We start from the raw sequence: 20,428 nt of genomic DNA on the forward strand, positions 1-20,428 counted from the left end.
CGTTTCAGAAAAGGCATTGTAGCAAACCAAAAAAGAAATTTTAAGCGCAGCAGAGTAACCAGCTCACATACCTGTTAGCTCAGGTGAGTTTAAAAGGCTGCTGTTGATAACAAGGGCATTTGCTAAATAGATGGTGTGTGTGCAACAATATACTGAAAGGTCAATTATATTGTGCAGCTTATCTCACCACCTGTAGTTATTTAGGTGAAAGCTCCAAAATGCTTGCCTAATATGTCTGTTTATCCAAAAGGAAGTATAGAGGGAGAGCTAGATAGATAGCATTGCATTACATTACATTACATGGCAATGCAATGCACAGTTGCTGAAGTTGAACCAAAATGAGCTTGTCATCTGGCTTCTGCAACTTTTAACATGAAAAATCCAATGAGGAGAAGAAAAGCAAAGCCAAAGAGTCCATCCCAAAATCCGACAAACAAGCAAAATGAACAAAAAGCATTGAATTCAATTCTTTCTGATTTTAGAAACTGCATTAAAGAAGGGGTGCACCGGTCCTGGAGATACTGCAATACCAGGTCAATGCGTGGAGTGGACAGAGCAAGCTCTTTTTCCATCTCCCTGTTCTAAAAATCCATTTAATATATGGTCCCCAGATAGGGGACGTATCAGATATTAAACTGATAAGAACAGATACTACACTTGATCTTAGCCAAAAGGCCGAGAAGCGATAACCAGAATTGGTTTCCGACTACGGTGCCACCCAAGGATTCTGAAAAGTCCATTTGTGGAGATGGCCACCTGGACTCCCGTTAAGAAGACATGCTGTCAACCTCTAGATCCCTCACATGCCTGCACTTTTCGGCTTGCTGCTGCTGCAATCCACGCGTTTTAGATCTGCATAACTCCACCTCTTTTAGCACAGTACCCTCAACCCCCGGCTGTTCCCACCCGCCTCAACACCGTTGGAAGGGAGGAGTACCAATTAAGGCGGGGGGGGGTGGAACGAGCAGCTGTCTACCCTTAGCAGGAGGGTTGCTGATTAATTACCTCTCCTGCTGCTGCTGCTGCTGGCTGTCCAGCAGCAGACTGAAGGTGGCTGCTGCTGTGCGCAGGTATATAAAGGCTCAGAGCCTATTATGACACGCGCAGCCAGCGTTCCATTGCCACATTCCGTCTACTGCAGGCGGGATACCTGGATGGCTGAATGTCACTGAGAAGCTCACAGAGACCGCCATAAGCAACAGTTTAAAAGAATGCCACAGACTAATCAACCAAACTTTTTGGGTTGGTTTCTCTTTTATAGTCTGCAGGCATTAAATGAAAGAAGTCAGTGTTCCAGCAGAGGGAGACAACGTTTCAGAAAAGGCATTGTAGCAAACCAAAAAAGAAATTTTAAGCGCAGCAGAGTAACCAGCTCACATACCTGTTAGCTCAGGTGAGTTTAAAAGGCTGCTGTTGATAACAAGGGCATTTGCTAAATAGATGGTGTGTGTGCAACAATATACTGAAAGGTCAATTATATTGTGCAGCTTATCTCACCACCTGTAGTTATTTAGGTGAAAGCTCCAAAATGTTTGCCTAATATGTCTGTTTATCCAAAAGGAAGTATAGAGGGAGAGCTAGATAGATAGCATTGCATTACATTACATTACATGGCAATGCAATGCACAGTTGCTGAAGTTGAACCAAAATGAGCTTGTCATCTGGCTTCTGCAACTTTTAACATGAAAAATCCAATGAGGAGAAGAAAAGCAAAGCCAAAGAGTCCATCCCAAAATCCGACAAACAAGCAAAATGAACAAAAAGCATTGAATTCAATTCTTTCTGATTTTAGAAACTGCATTAAAGAAGGGGTGCACCGGTCCTGGAGATACTGCAATACCAGGTCAATGCGTGGAGTGGACAGAGCAAGCTCTTTTTCCATCTCCCTGTTCTAAAAATCCATTTAATATATGGTCCCCAGATAGGGGACGTATCAGATATTAAACTGATAAGAACAGATACTACACTTGATCTTAGCCAAAAGGCCGAGAAGCGATAACCAGAATTGGTTTCCGACTACGGTGCCACCCAAGGATTCTGAAAAGTCCAATTGTGGAGATGGCCACCTGGACTCCCGTTAAGAAGACATGCTGTCAACCTCTAGATCCCTCACATGCCTGCACTTTTCGGCTTGCTGCTGCTGCAATCCACGCGTTTTAGATCTGCATAACTCCACCTCTTTTAGCACAGTACCCTCAACCCCCGGCTGTTCCCACCCGCCTCAACACCGTTGGAAGGGAGGAGAACCAATTAAGGCGGGGGGGGGTGGAACGAGCAGCTGTCTACCCTTAGCAGGAGGGTTGCTGATTAATTACCTCTCCTGCTGCTGCTGCTGCTGGCTGTCCAGCAGCAGACTGAAGGTGGCTGCTGCTGTGCGCAGGTATATAAAGGCTCAGAGCCTATTATGACACGCGCAGCCAGCGTTCCATTGCCACATTCCGTCTACTGCAGGCGGGATACCTGGATGGCTGAATGTCACTGAGAAGCTCACAGAGACCGCCATAAGCAACAGTTTAAAAGAATGCCACAGACTAATCAACCAAACTTTTTGGGTTGGTTTCTCTTTTATAGTCTGCAGGCATTAAATGAAAGAAGTCAGTGTTCCAGCAGAGGGAGACAACGTTTCAGAAAAGGCATTGTAGCAAACCAAAAAAGAAATTTTAAGCGCAGCAGAGTAACCAGCTCACATACCTGTTAGCTCAGGTGAGTTTAAAAGGCTGCTGTTGATAACAAGGGCATTTGCTAAATAGATGGTGTGTGTGCAACAATATACTGAAAGGTCAATTATATTGTGCAGCTTATCTCACCACCTGTAGTTATTTAGGTGAAAGCTCCAAAATGCTTGCCTAATATGTCTGTTTATCCAAAAGGAAGTATAGAGGGAGAGCTAGATAGATAGCATTGCATTACATTACATTACATGGCAATGCAATGCACAGTTGCTGAAGTTGAACCAAAATGAGCTTGTCATCTGGCTTCTGCAACTTTTAACATGAAAAATCCAATGAGGAGAAGAAAAGCAAAGCCAAAGAGTCCATCCCAAAATCCGACAAACAAGCAAAATGAAAAAAAAGCATTGAATTCAATTCTTTCTGATTTTAGAAACTGCATTAAAGAAGGGGTGCACCGGTCCTGGAGATACTGCAATACCAGGTCAATGCGTGGAGTGGACAGAGCAAGCTCTTTTTCCATCTCCCTGTTCTAAAAATCCATTTAATATATGGTCCCCAGATAGGGGACGTATCAGATATTAAACTGATAAGAACAGATACTACACTTGATCTTAGCCAAAAGGCCGAGAAGCGATAACCAGAATTGGTTTCCGACTACGGTGCCACCCAAGGATTCTGAAAAGTCCATTTGTGGAGATGGCCACCTGGACTCCCGTTAAGAAGACATGCTGTCAACCCCTAGATCCCTCACATGCCTGCACTTTTCGGCTTGCTGCTGCTGCAATCCACGCGTTTTAGATCTGCATAACTCCACCTCTTTTAGCACAGTACCCTCAACCCCCGGCTGTTCCCACCCGCCTCAACACCGTTGGAAGGGAGGAGAACCAATTAAGGCGGGGGGGGGGGGTGGAACGAGCAGCTGTCTACCCTTAGCAGGAGGGTTGCTGATTAATTACCTCTCCTGCTGCTGCTGCTGCTGGCTGTCCAGCAGCAGACTGAAGGTGGCTGCTGCTGTGCGCAGGTATATAAAGGCTCAGAGCCTATTATGACACGCGCAGCCAGCGTTCCATTGCCACATTCCGTCTACTGCAGGCGGGATACCTGGATGGCTGAATGTCACTGAGAAGCTCACAGAGACCGCCATAAGCAACAGTTTAAAAGAATGCCACAGACTAATCAACCAAACTTTTTGGGTTGGTTTCTCTTTTATAGTCTGCAGGCATTAAATGAAAGAAGTCAGTGTTCCAGCAGAGGGAGACAACGTTTCAGAAAAGGCATTGTAGCAAACCAAAAAAGAAATTTTAAGCGCAGCAGAGTAACCAGCTCACATACCTGTTAGCTCAGGTGAGTTTAAAAGGCTGCTGTTCATAACAAGGGCATTTGCTAAATAGATGGTGTGTGTGCAACAATATACTGAAAGGTCAATTATATTGTGCAGCTTATCTCACCACCTGTAGTTATTTAGGTGAAAGCTCCAAAATGCTTGCCTAATATGTCTGTTTATCCAAAAGGAAGTATAGAGGGAGAGCTAGATAGATAGCATTGCATTACATTACATTACATGGCAATGCAATGCACAGTTGCTGAAGTTGAACCAAAATGAGCTTGTCATCTGGCTTCTGCAACTTTTAACATGAAAAATCCAATGAGGAGAAGAAAAGCAAAGCCAAAGAGTCCATCCCAAAATCCGACAAACAAGCAAAATGAACAAAAAGCATTGAATTCAATTCTTTCTGATTTTAGAAACTGCATTAAAGAAGGGGTGCACCGGTCCTGGAGATACTGCAATACCAGGTCAATGCGTGGAGTGGACAGAGCAAGCTCTTTTTCCATCTCCCTGTTCTAAAAATCCATTTAATATATGGTCCCCAGATAGGGGACGTATCAGATATTAAACTGATAAGAACAGATACTACACTTGATCTTAGCCAAAAGGCCGAGAAGCGATAACCAGAATTGGTTTCCGACTACGGTGCCACCCAAGGATTCTGAAAAGTCCATTTGTGGAGATGGCCACCTGGACTCCCGTTAAGAAGACATGCTGTCAACCTCTAGATCCCTCACATGCCTGCACTTTTCGGCTTGCTGCTGCTGCAATCTACGCGTTTTAGATCTGCATAACTCCACCTCTTTTAGCACAGTACCCTCAACCCCCGGCTGTTCCCACCCGCCTCAACACCGTTGGAAGGGAGGAGAACCAATTAAGGCGGGGGGGGGGTGGAACGAGCAGCTGTCTATGACGCACCCCCTGGGCCATATTCTTTAGGGGGAATACCCGGAGCCGGATCAGATGGGAGTTGTAGTCGCCGAGTGGCTGTGACCCGGTCCGTGCCCAGGGTGTCAAGCTCAGTTGTATGTGGCAGTCCTACAGATGTTATTAAGTTCTTTGTGTCGACTACGCCACCCGTTGGATTGCGGTCACTACGGCCGCCGCTGCAGCAGGGTCCACTGAGGCTGATGGTGTTGGTGCAGCTTGATAGGATAACCCCCAACGGGAGGGGTATAGCCTCAGGGGGATCAGGTGCAGAGGATGGGGGTTGTGATGGTGCAGCATAGATGAGACAGAGTCGGGTTATGCAGTTTAGGGTATTTACTCACTGCTGATGTTCCGGTCACTCCAGCTTCAAGTGACCACCCGAGCCGTGCTGCGTCCACCAGGTCCTGGACTCGGCCAACCCCCAAGTAAGTCCGGAGCGTGACCCTGAGCTCTCCTTCTGTCCTTTCCTCTGGCCGTCCCCACCAGGGATCCACCTAGGTCCAGCTCCCTCGGGCCTTCTGTTGGGAGACCCATGGCCTTGGGTTCCCTGACCCTCCACGTGGTCTGCCTTCGGGGTGGATGTGATGGGTGGCCGTGGCAGATGCTGCCCACGGCCTCCGGTCTCTGGCTAGGGTGTGCTTTTGCCCCCCACCAGTTTGGGATCCGGTACCCTGTGCCGACTCTTCACCCGGGGATTGAATGTGGGTTCTTAGAGTCCTTTCTTGCTCCCCCTCTGGGTCTTTCTTTCTCTTCTCTCCTCTCTCACTCTGGGCCGCTCTTCTCCTCTGCTTGCTGACTCTCTGCAACTGACCCTGATCTTAGTTGGTGCCCACCTTATATATCACTCTATGTGCGAGCTCAGGTGACCAGCACCCAATGAGCTCCTAACTTTACCCAGGCTGCTCCCCCTATCTGCCCCTACACTACTTGGGATGTTCCACCCCCCTCCCACTCCAGCCAGGGACAGACACGGTCGTACCTGCACATTTCTAAGTGGGAGTACCGTCGGCCTGCCCCTCGGAAATGGGATGTGTGTAGTGCATGCAGCCTACCGAGCTCAGTTCCACACTCCATCCTTACCCGGGAGTGGAATATCACACCTCTGGGTTGAGGTGCAATACCCCTGTAGCAGCCGAATCCTCAGGGTGCTACATTCCCCCCTGGTAAATCACAGCACGTCCTCGGGCTGTAAGACAAAAACATCCAAACATACAATTTTTTTTTTCATAAACATAAACATATAAAACATATAAAACATCATATAAATCAGCGCATCAATAAAACTTTTTATATAAAACATTCTCGTCGGCTCTCCTCCTCCTCCGGTCACTGTGCAACTGTTGACCGGGCAAAATGCGACAGTTCCTTTTCTCAAAGGTGGTTTTACGGTAAAACCAGTAGGGGCGCCTTAGGAAGCGCAACTATGTACAGGGGTAGTGTGGCCGCTCTCAGTCCTCGGCCAGGTAAAGGGAAGGGATGACCGCTTTCAGTCCTCGGTCAGTGGGGATAGGGAACACACGGGTTAACAGTCTACTCTTGCTGGTCCCAACGGGGACTATATTTGCATTAACAGTTTCTAGGTACCCCGGTCGGGTAACTATTTACAGCACCTGCTCTGCCGTACTTAACGACGTCTTCCTCCTGCTCTTTCTTTGGGGTTACCTTTAGCTTCAGACCCGTCCGGGTCCTCTTGCTCTTCCTCCTCACACCGCAGCTCCTCTTCTGTCAGGCGATGCACATGGAGGGCGTAAGGTCCTTTGGCACACTTGTGCCGGGTAAAGGTGACCTCGTCCCCGATATAAAGGTCACGACCTCTGTGCCCCTCCGGCAGATGGGACTCCACGTCTCTGCGCGTGACAAAGACGTCGCCGGGGGTGTGATGGTCTCTGATGAAGCCCCACCCGTGCTGCATGTTAAACTTGATCACAGTCCCGGTGGAAGGGGGACCATGAGCTGCACGGGGACTCCTCCTGGTCCGGCTCTTCTGCTCGGCGCTCCTTATTTGGGCCTGTTGTTCCCGGACCCGCCTCTCTCTTCGCTCCCTTGCAAACTCCTCGAGCTGCTGGCGGCAGCACTCAGCACGCTCTGCTGCAGCTGCCCGGGTCTCTTGAGTGAACCCCATGAGATCTTCTCCGGTGGGGTCCCACTCAAATTGGGCCTCTTCTAGCGGGGGCGAGATCCTCTTTACGGGCTTTGGAGCCGGGATCAGGGGTGCACACATGGCCCCAGCCTTCCTCTGCCGCTCCAGTTCATGATATTCCTGGGGCCAGATGAAAGGCTGCCCATCCGGGCACGTGTGTTGGGTAAACAGGTCCTCTCCCAGATGCGGCACTCTTGGTCTTATGGGCGCGGTGGTGTTGGCGCCCGGGTTGCCCAGGCCTTGCGGCCAGGCCTGGGGTATCTGGAAGGTGAAGGGCACCGTTAGGACGGCGGCGCCCTGGGCTACTTGGCCCTGCGACCAGGCCGGGGGCTCCGCGGAGGTAGGGGGCGCTGTTGGTAATGCGGCGCCCGGGGGTACTAGGCCTTGCGACCAGGCTGGTGGTATTTCCTGCTTGGTCACGCTCGGGGTCGAGGCGTGTGACGTCACAGGGGTCGCGTCGGCGGCTTCCGGTTGAGGCCTAGTCTGCAGCGGTGGCGTGGCGGTTACGGGCACGGCAGGATAGACTTCGGGCTCTGCGACGGGGAGCTGGGGCAGGTACGCGGTTTCCAGGTTTGGGGTATAGGCGTCCCCTTTACCTGCCTCCACTCGTTCGGCTCCCTTCTTGGCGCCGTCTCCGGCCTTCGGTCCTCCCGCGCCATCCTCAGAGGCGGTCTGTCTCCTCGTCTTGGTTGGCGTGCTCCGGGTCTTGGTTTGCTGGGCCATCTCTCGGCTCCACTCCGCCAATGTCTCTCGCTGTACCCGGGCCATCCTCCTTGCGAGGCCCTCCAGGGCAGTCTGTGCACACTCCTGGTCTCGGGGGAGCTGTGCTGGGACCTCCACTAGGCCTAGTGGGGTCGTAGTTTCCAGCAGGCTCCTGACCAACGGGTCGGTGCTGCTCTGCTCTTCTTCCAGCAGGCTCCTGGCCAGCGGGCCGGTGCTGCTCTGCTCTCCTTCCTCCGTTTCTAGCAGGCTCCTGGCCAACGGGCCGGTGCTGCTCTGCTTTCTCGCCATCTCCGGGTAAGCTCCTCCGATACTCTTCTCCAGGCTTCTTGCCTCCGGGTGCGCTCGCTCCAGACTCCTCCAGGCAGCACCCATCTTCGTTCTTTTCTTTCGTCTCCTCCCACCTCGAGGGCGGTCCCGGGGCAACTTGGTGACTGTCAGCTCCAGGGGCTGTTCTTTCACGCTGACCGACACCTCCAGCATCACAGTCTCTGTTGGTGGGGGCGGTTTCCACTTTTGGCGCCATTTTCGGTCCCGGCCCACGATGGGAGGCGGCCTCTTACCATCTTCTGGCACGCCCATAATGGCGTCCGCTCTGCCAAGGCGGGAAATCCTTGGAAATGGCGGGAACCGCTTCCCAGTGGCGGGAAACTCTGCAGATGGCGGGAAAAAGCTGTTAATGGCGGACAACCGGCGGGAATCGACTGGTGATGGGGTCCGATGGCGGGGACCCTCCGGAACCGGCAGGAGACTTCTTTCTGAGGTAAACTTGCACTTTTCTTCAGGCACGCAGTACCCGGGTGTTGCGGGCACGTAATCCTGCCGACTACGCCAAAGTTGACGCACCCCCTGGGCCATATTCTTTAGGGGGAATACCCGGAGCCGGATCAGATGGGAGTTGTAGTCGCCGAGTGGCTGTGACCCGGTCCGTGCCCAGGGTGTCAAGCTCAGTTGTATGTGGCAGTCCTACAGATGTTATTAAGTTCTTTGTGTCGACTACGCCAACCGTTGGATTGCGGTCACTACGGCCGCCGCTGCAGCAGGGTCCACTGAGGCTGATGGTGTTGGTGCAGCTTGATAGGATAACCCCCAACGGGAGGGGTATAGCCTCAGGGGGATCAGGTGCAGAGGATGGGGGTTGTGATGGTGCAGCATAGATGAGACAGAGTCGGGTTATGCAGTTTAGGGTATTTACTCACTGCTGATGTTCCGGTCACTCCAGCTTCAAGTGACCACCCGAGCCGTGCTGCGTCCACCAGGTCCTGGACTCGGCCAACCCCCAAGTAAGTCCGGAGCGTGACCCTGAGCTCTCCTTCTGTCCTTTCCTCTGGCCGTCCCCACCAGGGATCCACCTAGGTCCAGCTCCCTCGGGCCTTCTGTTGGGAGACCCTTGGCCTTGGGTTCCCTGACCCTCCACGTGGTCTGCCTTCGGGGTGGATGTGATGGGTGGCCATGGCAGATGCTGCCCACGGCCTCCGGTCTCTGGCTAGGGTGTGCTTTTGCCCCCACCAGTTTGGGATCCGGTACCCTGTGCCGACTCTTCACCCGGGGATTGAATGTGGGTTCTTAGAGTCCTTTCTTGCTCCCCCTCTGGGTCTTTCTTTCTCTTCTCTCCTCTCTCACTCTGGGCCGCTCTTCTCCTCTGCTTGCTGACTCTCTGCAACTGACCCTGATCTTAGTTGGTGCCCACCTTATATATCCCTCTATGTGCGAGCTCAGGTGACCAGCACCCAATGAGCTCCTAACTTTACCCAGGCTGCTCCCCCTATCTGCCCCTACACTACTTGGGATGTTCCACCCCCCTCCCACTCCAGCCAGGGACAGACACGGTCGTACCTGCACATTTCTAAGTGGGAGTACCGTCGGCCTGCCCCTCGGAAATGGGATGTGTGTAGTGCATGCAGCCTACCGAGCTCAGTTCCACACTCCATCCTTACCCGGGAGTGGAATATCACACCTCTGGGTTGAGGTGCAATACCCCTGTAGCAGCCGAATCCTCAGGGTGCTACATCTACCCTTAGCAGGAGGGTTGCTGATTAATTACCTCTCCTGCTGCTGCTGCTGCTGGCTGTCCAGCAGCAGACTGAAGGTGGCTGCTGCTGTGCGCAGGTATATAAAGGCTCAGAGCCTATTATGACACGCGCAGCCAGCGTTCCATTGCCACATTCCGTCTACTGCAGGCGGGATACCTGGATGGCTGAATGTCACTGAGAAGCTCACAGAGACCGCCATAAGCAACAGTTTAAAAGAATGCCACAGACTAATCAACCAAACTTTTTGGGTTGGTTTCTCTTTTATAGTCTGCAGGCATTAAATGAAAGAAGTCAGTGTTCCAGCAGAGGGAGACAACGTTTCAGAAAAGGCATTGTAGCAAACCAAAAAAGAAATTTTAAGCGCAGCAGAGTAACCAGCTCACATACCTGTTAGCTCAGGTGAGTTTAAAAGGCTGCTGTTGATAACAAGGGCATTTGCTAAATAGATGGTGTGTGTGCAACAATATACTGAAAGGTCAATTATATTGTGCAGCTTATCTCACCACCTGTAGTTATTTAGGTGAAAGCTCCAAAATGCTTGCCTAATATGTCTGTTTATCCAAAAGGAAGTATAGAGGGAGAGCTAGATAGATAGCATTGCATTACATTACATTACATGGCAATGCAATGCACAGTTGCTGAAGTTGAACCAAAATGAGCTTGTCATCTGGCTTCTGCAACTTTTAACATGAAAAATCCAATGAGGAGAAGAAAAGCAAAGCCAAAGAGTCCATCCCAAAATCCGACAAACAAGCAAAATGAACAAAAAGCATTGAATTCAATTCTTTCTGATTTTAGAAACTGCATTAAAGAAGGGGTGCACCGGTCCTGGAGATACTGCAATACCAGGTCAATGCGTGGAGTGGACAGAGCAAGCTCTTTTTCCATCTCCCTGTTCTAAAAATCCATTTAATATATGGTCCCCAGATAGGGGACGTATCAGATATTAAACTGATAAGAACAGATACTACACTTGATCTTAGCCAAAAGGCCGAGAAGCGATAACCAGAATTGGTTTCCGACTACGGTGCCACCCAAGGATTCTGAAAAGTCCATTTGTGGAGATGGCCACCTGGACTCCCGTTAAGAAGACATGCTGTCAACCTCTAGATCCCTCACATGCCTGCACTTTTCGGCTTGCTGCTGCTGCAATCCACGCGTTTTAGATCTGCATAACTCCACCTCTTTTAGCACAGTACCCTCAACCCCCGGCTGTTCCCACCCGCCTCAACACCGTTGGAAGGGAGGAGAACCAATTAAGGCGGGGGGGGGGTGGAACGAGCAGCTGTCTACCCTTAGCAGGAGGGTTGCTGATTAATTACCTCTCCTGCTGCTGCTGCTGCTGGCTGTCCAGCAGCAGACTGAAGGTGGCTGCTGCTGTGCGCAGGTATATAAAGGCTCAGAGCCTATTATGACACGCGCAGCCAGCGTTCCATTGCCACATTCCGTCTACTGCAGGCGGGATACCTGGATGGCTGAATGTCACTGAGAAGCTCACAGAGACCGCCATAAGCAACAGTTTAAAAGAATGCCACAGACTAATCAACCAAACTTTTTGGGTTGGTTTCTCTTTTATAGTCTGCAGGCATTAAATAAAAGAAGTCAGTGTTCCAGCAGAGGGAGACAACGTTTCAGAAAAGGCATTGTAGCAAACCAAAAAGGAAATTTTAAGCGCAGCAGAGTAACCAGCTCACATACCTGTTAGCTCAGGTGAGTTTAAAAGGCTGCTGTTGATAACAAGGGCATTTGCTAAATAGATGGTGTGTGTGCAACAATATACTGAAAGGTAAATTATATTGTGCAGCTTATCTCACCACCTGTAGTTATTTAGGTGAAAGCTCCAAAATGCTTGCCTAATATGTCTGTTTATCCAAAAGGAAGTATAGAGGGAGAGCTAGATAGATAGCATTGCATTACATTACATTACATGGCAATGCAATGCACAGTTGCTGAAGTTGAACCAAAATGAGCTTGTCATCTGGCTTCTGCAACTTTTAACATGAAAAATCCAATGAGGAGAAGAAAAGCAAAGCCAAAGAGTCCATCCCAAAATCCGACAAACAAGCAAAATGAACAAAAAGCATTGAATTCAATTCTTTCTGATTTTAGAAACTGCATTAAAGAAGGGGTGCACCGGTCCTGGAGATACTGCAATACCAGGTCAATGCGTGGAGTGGACAGAGCAAGCTCTTTTTCCATCTCCCTGTTCTAAAAATCCATTTAATATATGGTCCCCAGATAGGGGACGTATCAGATATTAAACTGATAAGAACAGATACTACACTTGATCTTAGCCAAAAGGCCGAGAAGCGATAACCAGAATTGGTTTCCGACTACGGTGCCACCCAAGGATTCTGAAAAGTCCATTTGTGGAGATGGCCACCTGGACTCCCGTTAAGAAGACATGCTGTCAACCTCTAGATCCCTCACATGCCTGCACTTTTCGGCTTGCTGCTGCTGCAATCCACGCGTTTTAGATCTGCATAACTCCACCTCTTTTAGCACAGTACCCTCAACCCCCGGCTGTTCCCACCCGCCTCAACACCGTTGGAAGGGAGGAGAACCAATTAAGGCGGGGGGGGTGGAACGAGCAGCTGTCTACCCTTAGCAGGAGGGTTGCTGATTAATTACCTCTCCTGCTGCTGCTGCTGCTGGCTGTCCAGCAGCAGACTGAAGGTGGCTGCTGCTGTGCGCAGGTATATAAAGGCTCAGAGCCTATTATGACACGCGCAGCCAGCGTTCCATTGCCACATTCCGTCTACTGCAGGCGGGATACCTGGATGGCTGAATGTCACTGAGAAGCTCACAGAGACCGCCATAAGCAACAGTTTAAAAGAATGCCACAGACTAATCAACCAAACTTTTTGGGTTGGTTTCTCTTTTATAGTCTGCAGGCATTAAATGAAAGAAGTCAGTGTTCCAGCAGAGGGAGACAACGTTTCAGAAAAGGCATTGTAGCAATCCAAAAAAGAAATTTTAAGCGCAGCAGAGTAACCAGCTCACATACCTGTTAGCTCAGGTGAGTTTAAAAGGCTGCTGTTGATAACAAGGGCATTTGCTAAATAGATGGTGTGTGTGCAACAATATACTGAAAGGTCAATTATATTGTGCAGCTTATCTCACCACCTGTAGTTATTTAGGTGAAAGCTCCAAAATGCTTGCCTAATATGTCTGTTTATCCAAAGGAAGTATAGAGGGAGAGCTAGATAGATAGCATTGCATTACATTACATTACATGGCAATGCAATGCACAGTTGCTGAAGTTGAACCAAAATGAGCTTGTCATCTGGCTTCTGCAACTTTTAACATGAAAAATCCAATGAGGAGAAGAAAAGCAAAGCCAAAGAGTCCATCCCAAAATCCGACAAACAAGCAAAATGAACAAAAAGCATTGAATTCAATTCTTTCTGATTTTAGAAACTGCATTAAAGAAGGGGTGCACCGGTCCTGGAGATACTGCAATACCAGGTCAATGCGTGGAGTGGACAGAGCAAGCTCTTTTTCCATCTCCCTGTTCTAAAAATCCATTTAATATATGGTCCCCAGATAGGGGACGTATCAGATATTAAACTGATAAGAACAGATACTACACTTGATCTTAGCCAAAAGGCCGAGAAGCGATAACCAGAATTGGTTTCCGACTACGGTGCCACCCAAGGATTCTGAAAAGTCCATTTGTGGAGATGGCCACCTGGACTCCTGTTAAGAAGACATGCTGTCAACCTCTAGATCCCTCACATGCCTGCACTTTTCGGCTTGCTGCTGCTGCAATCCACGCGTTTTAGATCTGCATAACTCCACCTCTTTTAGCACAGTACCCTCAACCCCCGGCTGTTCCCACCCGCCTCAACACCGTTGGAAGGGAGGAGAACAAATTAAGGCGGGGGGGGGGTGGAACGAGCAGCTGTCTACCCTTAGCAGGAGGGTTGCTGATTAATTACCTCTCCTGCTGCTGCTGCTGCTGGCTGTCCAGCAGCAGACTGAAGGTGGCTGCTGCTGTGCGCAGGTATATAAAGGCTCAGAGCCTATTATGACACGCGCAGCCAGCGTTCCATTGCCACATTCCGTCTACTGCAGGCGGGATACCTGGATGGCTGAATGTCACTGAGAAGCTCACAGAGACCGCCATAAGCAACAGTTTAAAAGAATGCCACAGACTCATCAACCAAACTTTTTGGGTTGGTTTCTCTTTTATAGTCTGCAGGCATTAAATGAAAGAAGTCAGTGTTCCAGCAGAGGGAGACAACGTTTCAGAAAAGGCATTGTAGCAAACCAAAAAAGAAATTTTAAGCGCAGCAGAGTAACCAGCTCACATACCTGTTAGCTCAGGTGAGTTTAAAAGGCTGCTGTTGATAACAAGGGCATTTGCTAAATAGATGGTGTGTGTGCAACAATATACTGAAAGGTCAATTATATTGTGCAGCTTATCTCACCACCTGTAGTTATTTAGGTGAAAGCTCCAAAATGCTTGCCTAATATGTCTGTTTATCCAAAAGGAAGTATAGAGGGAGAGCTAGATAGATAGCATTGCATTACATTACATTACATGGCAATGCAATGCACAGTTGCTGAAGTTGAACCAAAATGAGCTTGTCATCTGGCTTCTGCAACTTTTAACATGAAAAATCCAATGAGGAGAAGAAAAGCAAAGCCAAAGAGTCCATCCCAAAATCCGACAAACAAGCAAAATGAACAAAAAGCATTGAATTCAATTCTTTCTGATTTTAGAAACTGCATTAAAGAAGGGGTGCACCGGTCCTGGAGATACTGCAATACCAGGTCAATGCGTGGAGTGGACAGAGCAAGCTCTTTTTCCATCTCCCTGTTCTAAAAATCCATTTAATATATGGTCCCCAGATAGGGGACGTATCAGATATTAAACTGATAAGAACAGATACTACACTTGATCTTAGCCAAAAGGCCGAGAAGCGATAACCAGAATTGGTTTCCGACTACGGTGCCACCCAAGGATTCTGAAAAGTCCATTTGTGGAGATGGCCACCTGGACTCCCGTTAAGAAGACATGCTGTCAACCTCTAGATCCCTCACATGCCTGCACTTTTCGGCTTGCTGCTGCTGCAATCCACGCGTTTTAGATCTGCATAACTCCACCTCTTTTAGCACAGTACCCTCAACCCCCGGCTGTTCCCACCCGCCTCAACACCGTTGGAAGGAAGGAGAACCAATTAAGGCAGGGGGGGGGTGGAACGAGCAGCTGTCTACCCTTAGCAGGAGGGTTGCTGATTAATTACCTCTCCTGCTGCTGCTGCTGCTGGCTGTCCAGCAGCAGACTGAAGGTGGCTGCTGCTGTGCGCAGGTATATAAAGGCTCAGAGCCTATTATGACACGCGCAGCCAGCGTTCCATTGCCACATTCCGTCTACTGCAGGCGGGGTACCTGGATGGCTGAATGTCACTGAGAAGCTCACAGAGACCGCCATAAGCAACAGTTTAAAAGAATGCCACAGACTAATCAACCAAACTTTTTGGGTTGGTTTCTCTTTTATAGTCTGCAGGCATTAAATGAAAGAAGTCAGTGTTCCAGCAGAGGGAGACAACGTTTCAGAAAAGGCATTGTAGCAAACCAAAAAAGAAATTTTAAGCGCAGCAGAGTAACCAGCTCACATACCTGTTAGCTCAGGTGAGTTTAAAAGGCTGCTGTTGATAACAAGGGCATTTGCTAAATAGATGGTGTGTGTGCAACAATATACTGAAAGGTCAATTATATTGTGCAGCTTATCTCACCACCTGTAGTTATTTAGGTGAAAGCTCCAAAATGCTTACCTAATATGTCTGTTTATCCAAAAGGAAGTATAGAGGGAGAGCTAGATAGATAGCATTGCATTACATTACATTACATGGCAATGCAATGCACAGTTGCTGAAGTTGAACCAAAATGAGCTTGTCATCTGGCTTCTGCAACTTTTAACATGAAAAATCCAATGAGGAGAAGAAAAGCAAAGCCAAAGAGTCCATCCCAAAATCCGACAAACAAGCAAAATGAACAAAAAGCATTGAATTCAATTCTTTCTGATTTTAGAAACTGCATTAAAGAAGGGGTGCACCGGTCCTGGAGATACTGCAATACCAGGTCAATGCGTGGAGTGGACAGAGCAAGCTCTTTTTCCATCTCCCTGTTCTAAAAATCCATTTAATATATGGTCCCCAGATAGGGGACGTATCAGATATTAAACTGATAAGAACAGATACTACACTTGATCTTAGCCAAAAGGCCGAGAAGCGATAACCAGAATTGGTTTCCGACTACGGTGCCACCCAAGGATTCTGAAAAGTCCATTTGTGGAGATGGCCACCTGGACTCCCGTTAAGAAGACATGCTGTCAACCTCTAGATCCCTCACATGCCTGCACTTTTCGGCTTGCTGCTGCTGCAATCCACGCGTTTTAGATCTGCATAACTCCACCTCTTTTAGCACAGTACCCTCAACCCCCGGCTGTTCCCACCCGCCTCAACACCGTTGGAAGGGAGGAGAAATAATTAAGGCGGGGGGGGGGGTGGAACGAGCAGCTGTCTACCCTTAGCAGGAGGGTTGCTGATTAATTACCTCTCCTGCTGCTGCTGCTGCTGGCTGTCCAGCAGCAGACTGAAGGTGGCTGCTGCTGTGCGCAGGTATATAAAGGCTCAGAGCCTATTATGACACGCGCAGCCAGCGTTCCATTGCCACATTCCGTCTACTGCAGGCGGGATACCTGGATGGCTGAATGTCACTGAGAAGCTCACAGAGACCGCCATAAGCAACAGTTTAAAAGAATGCCACAGACTAATCAACCAAACTTTTTGGGTTGGTTTCTCTTTTATAGTCTGCAGGCATTAAATGAAAGAAGTCAGTGTTCCAGCAGAGGGAGACAACGTTTCAGAAAAGGCATTGTAGCAAACCAAAAAAGAAATTTTAAGCGCAGCAGAGTAACCAGCTCACATACCTGTTAGCTCAGGTGAGTTTAAAAGGCTGCTGTTGATAACAAGGGCATTTGCTAAATAGATGGTGTGTGTGCAACAATATACTGAAAGGTCAATTATATTGTGCAGCTTATCTCACCACCTGTAGTTATTTAGGTGAAAGCTCCAAAATGCTTGCCTAATATGTCTGTTTATCCAAAAGGAAGTATAGAGGGAGAGCTAGATAGATAGCATTGCATTACATTACATTACATGGCAATGCAATGCACAGTTGCTGAAGTTGAACCAAAATGAGCTTGTCATCTGGCTTCTGCAACTTTTAACATGAAAAATCCAATGAGGAGAAGAAAAGCAAAGCCAAAGAGTTCATCCCAAAATCCGACAAACAAGCAAAATGAACAAAAAGCATTGAATTCAATTCTTTCTGATTTTAGAAACTGCATTAAAGAAGGGGTGCACCGGTCCTGGAGATACTGCAATACCAGGTCAATGCGTGGAGTGGACAGAGCAAGCTCTTTTTCCATCTCCCTGTTCTAAAAATCCATTTAATATATGGTCCCCAGATAGGGGACGTATCAGATATTAAACTGATAAGAACAGATACTACACTTGATCTTAGCCAAAAGGCCGAGAAGCGATAACCAGAATTGGTTTCCGACTACGGTGCCACCCAAGGATTCTGAAAAGTCCATTTGTGGAGATGGCCACCTGGACTCCCGTTAAGAAGACATGCTGTCAACCTCTAGATCCCTCACATGCCTGCACTTTTCGGCTTGCTGCTGCTGCAATCCACGCGTTTTAGATCTGCATAACTCCACCTCTTTTAGCACAGTACCCTCAACCCCCGGCTGTTCCCACCCGCCTCAACACCGTTGGAAGGGAGGAGAACCAATTAAGGCGGGGGGGGGGTGGAACGAGCAGCTGTCTACCCTTAGCAGGAGGGTTGCTGATTAATTACCTCTCCTGCTGCTGCTGCTGCTGGCTGTCCAGCAGCAGACTGAAGGTGGCTGCTGCTGTGCGCAGGTATATAAAGGCTCAGAGCCTATTATGACACGCGCAGCCAGCGTTCCATTGCCACATTCCGTCTACTGCAGGCGGGATACCTGGATGGCTGAATGTCACTGAGAAGCTCACAGAGACCGCCATAAGCAACAGTTTAAAAGAATGCCACAGACTAATCAACCAAACTTTTTGGGTTGGTTTCTCTTTTATAGTCTGCAGGCATTAAATGAAAGAAGTCAGTGTTCCAGCAGAGGGAGACAACGTTTCAGAAAAGGCATTGTAGCAAACCAAAAAAGAAATTTTAAGCGCAGCAGAGTAACTAGCTCACATACCTGTTAGCTCAGGTGAGTTTAAAAGGCTGCTGTTGATAACAAGGGCATTTGCTAAATAGATGGTGTGTGTGCAACAATATACTGAAAGGTCAATTATATTGTGCAGCTTATCTCACCACCTGTAGTTATTTAGGTGAAAGCTCCAAAATGCTTGCCTAATATGCCTGTTTATCCAAAAGGAAGTATAGAGGGAGAGCTAGATAGATAGCATTGCATTACATTACATTACATGGCAATGCAATGCACAGTTGCTGAAGTTGAACCAAAATGAGCTTGTCATCTGGCTTCTGCAACTTTTAACATGAAAAATCCAATGAGGAGAAGAAAAGCAAAGCCAAAGAGTCCATCCCAAAATCCGACAAACAAGCAAAATGAACAAAAAGCATTGAATTCAATTCTTTCTGATTTTAGAAACTGCATTAAAGAAGGGGTGCACCGGTCCTGGAGATACTGCAATACCAGGTCAATGCGTGGAGTGGACAGAGCAAGCTCTTTTTCCATCTCCCTGTTCTAAAAATCCATTTAATATATGGTCCCCAGGTAGGGGACGTATCAGATATTAAACTGATAAGAACAGATACTACACTTGATCTTAGCCAAAAGGCCGAGAAGCGATAACCAGAATTGGTTTCCGACTACGGTGCCACCCAAGGATTCTGAAAAGTCCATTTGTGGAGATGGCCACCTGGACTCCCGTTAAGAAGACATGCTGTCAACCTCTAGATCCCTCACATGCCTGCACTTTTCGGCTTGCTGCTGCTGCAATCCACGCGTTTTAGATCTGCATAACTCCACCTCTTTTAGCACAGTACCCTCAACCCCCGGCTGTTCCCACCCGCCTCAACACCGTTGGAAGGGAGGAGAACCAATTAAGGCGGGGGGGGGGTGGAACGAGCAGCTGTCTACCCTTAGCAGGAGGGTTGCTGATTAATTACCTCTCCTGCTGCTGCTGCTGCTGGCTGTCCAGCAGCAGACTGAAGGTGGCTGCTGCTGTGCGCAGCTATATAAAGGCTCAGAGCCTATTATGACACGCGCAGCCAGCGTTCCATTGCCACATTCCGTCTACTGCAGGCGGGATACCTGGATGGCTGAATGTCACTGAGAAGCTCACAGAGACCGCCATAAGCAACAGTTTAAAAGAATGCCACAGACTAATCAACCAAACTTTTTGGGTTGGTTTCTCTTTTATAGTCTGCAGGCATTAAATGAAAGAAGTCAGTGTTCCAGCAGAGGGAGACAACGTTTCAGAAAAGGCATTGTAGCAAACCAAAAAAGAAATTTTAAGCGCAGCAGAGTAACCAGCTCACATACCTGTTAGCTCAGGTGAGTTTAAAAGGCTGCTGTTGATAACAAGGGCATTTGCTAAATAGATGGTGTGTGTGCAACAATATACTGAAAGGTCAATTATATTGTGCAGCTTATCTCACCACCTGTAGTTATTTAGGTGAAAGCTCCAAAATGCTTGCCTAATATGTCTGTTTATCCAAAAGGAAGTATAGAGGGAGAGCTAGATAGATAGCATTGCATTACATTACATTACATGGCAATGCAATGCACAGTTGCTGAAGTTGAACCAAAATGAGCTTGTCATCTGGCTTCTGCAACTTTTAACATGAAAAATCCAATGAGGAGAAGAAAAGCAAAGCCAAAGAGTCCATCCCAAAATCCGACAAACAAGCAAAATGAACAAAAAGCATTGAATTCAATTCTTTCTGATTTTAGAAACTGCATTAAAGAAGGGGTGCACCGGTCCTGGAGATACTGCAATACCAGGTCAATGCGGGGAGTGGACAGAGCAAGCTCTTTTTCCATCTCCCTGTTCTAAAAATCCATTTAATATATGGTCCCCAGATAGGGGACGTATCAGATATTAAACTGATAAGAACAGATACTACACTTGATCTTAGCCAAAAGGCCGAGAAGCGATAACCAGAATTTTTTTCCGACTACGGTGCCACCCAAGGATTCTGAAAAGTCCATTTGTGGAGATGGCCACCTGGACTCCCGTTAAGAAGACATGCTGTCAACCTCTAGATCCCTCACATGCCTGCACTTTTCGGCTTGCTGCTGCTGCAATCCACGCGTTTTAGATCTGCATAACTCCACCTCTTTTAGCACAGTACCCTCAACCCCCGGCTGTTCCCACCCGCCTCAACACCGTTGGAAGGGAGGAGAACCAATTAAGGCGGGGGGGGGGTGGAACGAGCAGCTGTCTACCCTTAGCAGGAGGGTCGCTGATTAATTACCTCTCCTGCTGCTGCTGCTGCTGGCTGTCCAGCAGCAGACTGAAGGTGGCTGCTGCTGTGCGCAGGTATATAAAGGCTCAGAGCCTATTATGACACGCGCAGCCAGCGT

The 20,428-nt window shown here is 48.4% G+C and overlaps 12 non-coding genes across 12 annotated transcripts; all 12 read right to left on the minus strand.

The window, feature by feature from the left end:
- Positions 1 to 496: 496 nt before the first annotated feature.
- Positions 497 to 687, minus strand: LOC141226464 (U2 spliceosomal RNA). The gene has a single exon (XR_012293595.1). It is a non-coding gene; the product is annotated as a U2 spliceosomal RNA (small nuclear RNA).
- A 1,119-nt stretch (positions 688 to 1,806) lies between these two features.
- LOC141226465 (U2 spliceosomal RNA) lies at positions 1,807 to 1,997 on the minus strand. The gene has a single exon (XR_012293596.1). It is a non-coding gene; the product is annotated as a U2 spliceosomal RNA (small nuclear RNA).
- Positions 1,998 to 3,116: 1,119 nt separating this feature from the next.
- On the minus strand, positions 3,117 to 3,307 carry LOC141226466 (U2 spliceosomal RNA). Its single transcript, XR_012293597.1, has one exon. It is a non-coding gene; the product is annotated as a U2 spliceosomal RNA (small nuclear RNA).
- Positions 3,308 to 4,429: 1,122 nt separating this feature from the next.
- LOC141226467 (U2 spliceosomal RNA) lies at positions 4,430 to 4,620 on the minus strand. Its single transcript, XR_012293598.1, has one exon. It is a non-coding gene; the product is annotated as a U2 spliceosomal RNA (small nuclear RNA).
- A 6,014-nt stretch (positions 4,621 to 10,634) lies between these two features.
- LOC141226468 (U2 spliceosomal RNA) lies at positions 10,635 to 10,825 on the minus strand. The gene has a single exon (XR_012293599.1). It is a non-coding gene; the product is annotated as a U2 spliceosomal RNA (small nuclear RNA).
- A 1,120-nt stretch (positions 10,826 to 11,945) lies between these two features.
- Positions 11,946 to 12,136, minus strand: LOC141226469 (U2 spliceosomal RNA). Its single transcript, XR_012293600.1, has one exon. It is a non-coding gene; the product is annotated as a U2 spliceosomal RNA (small nuclear RNA).
- A 1,117-nt stretch (positions 12,137 to 13,253) lies between these two features.
- LOC141226471 (U2 spliceosomal RNA) lies at positions 13,254 to 13,444 on the minus strand. The gene has a single exon (XR_012293601.1). It is a non-coding gene; the product is annotated as a U2 spliceosomal RNA (small nuclear RNA).
- Positions 13,445 to 14,564: 1,120 nt separating this feature from the next.
- On the minus strand, positions 14,565 to 14,755 carry LOC141226472 (U2 spliceosomal RNA). Its single transcript, XR_012293602.1, has one exon. It is a non-coding gene; the product is annotated as a U2 spliceosomal RNA (small nuclear RNA).
- Positions 14,756 to 15,875: 1,120 nt separating this feature from the next.
- On the minus strand, positions 15,876 to 16,066 carry LOC141226474 (U2 spliceosomal RNA). The gene has a single exon (XR_012293604.1). It is a non-coding gene; the product is annotated as a U2 spliceosomal RNA (small nuclear RNA).
- Positions 16,067 to 17,187: 1,121 nt separating this feature from the next.
- On the minus strand, positions 17,188 to 17,378 carry LOC141226475 (U2 spliceosomal RNA). The gene has a single exon (XR_012293605.1). It is a non-coding gene; the product is annotated as a U2 spliceosomal RNA (small nuclear RNA).
- Positions 17,379 to 18,498: 1,120 nt separating this feature from the next.
- On the minus strand, positions 18,499 to 18,689 carry LOC141226025 (U2 spliceosomal RNA). The gene has a single exon (XR_012293255.1). It is a non-coding gene; the product is annotated as a U2 spliceosomal RNA (small nuclear RNA).
- A 1,120-nt stretch (positions 18,690 to 19,809) lies between these two features.
- On the minus strand, positions 19,810 to 20,000 carry LOC141226059 (U2 spliceosomal RNA). The gene has a single exon (XR_012293288.1). It is a non-coding gene; the product is annotated as a U2 spliceosomal RNA (small nuclear RNA).
- Between the last annotated feature and the right edge of the window lie 428 nt (positions 20,001 to 20,428).

This window comes from Phyllobates terribilis, unplaced genomic scaffold (assembly GCF_046119375.1).
Source record: "Phyllobates terribilis strain yellow unplaced genomic scaffold, ASM4611937v1 Scaffold_414__1_contigs__length_1644244, whole genome shotgun sequence".
Taxonomy (NCBI): domain Eukaryota; kingdom Metazoa; phylum Chordata; class Amphibia; order Anura; family Dendrobatidae; genus Phyllobates; species Phyllobates terribilis.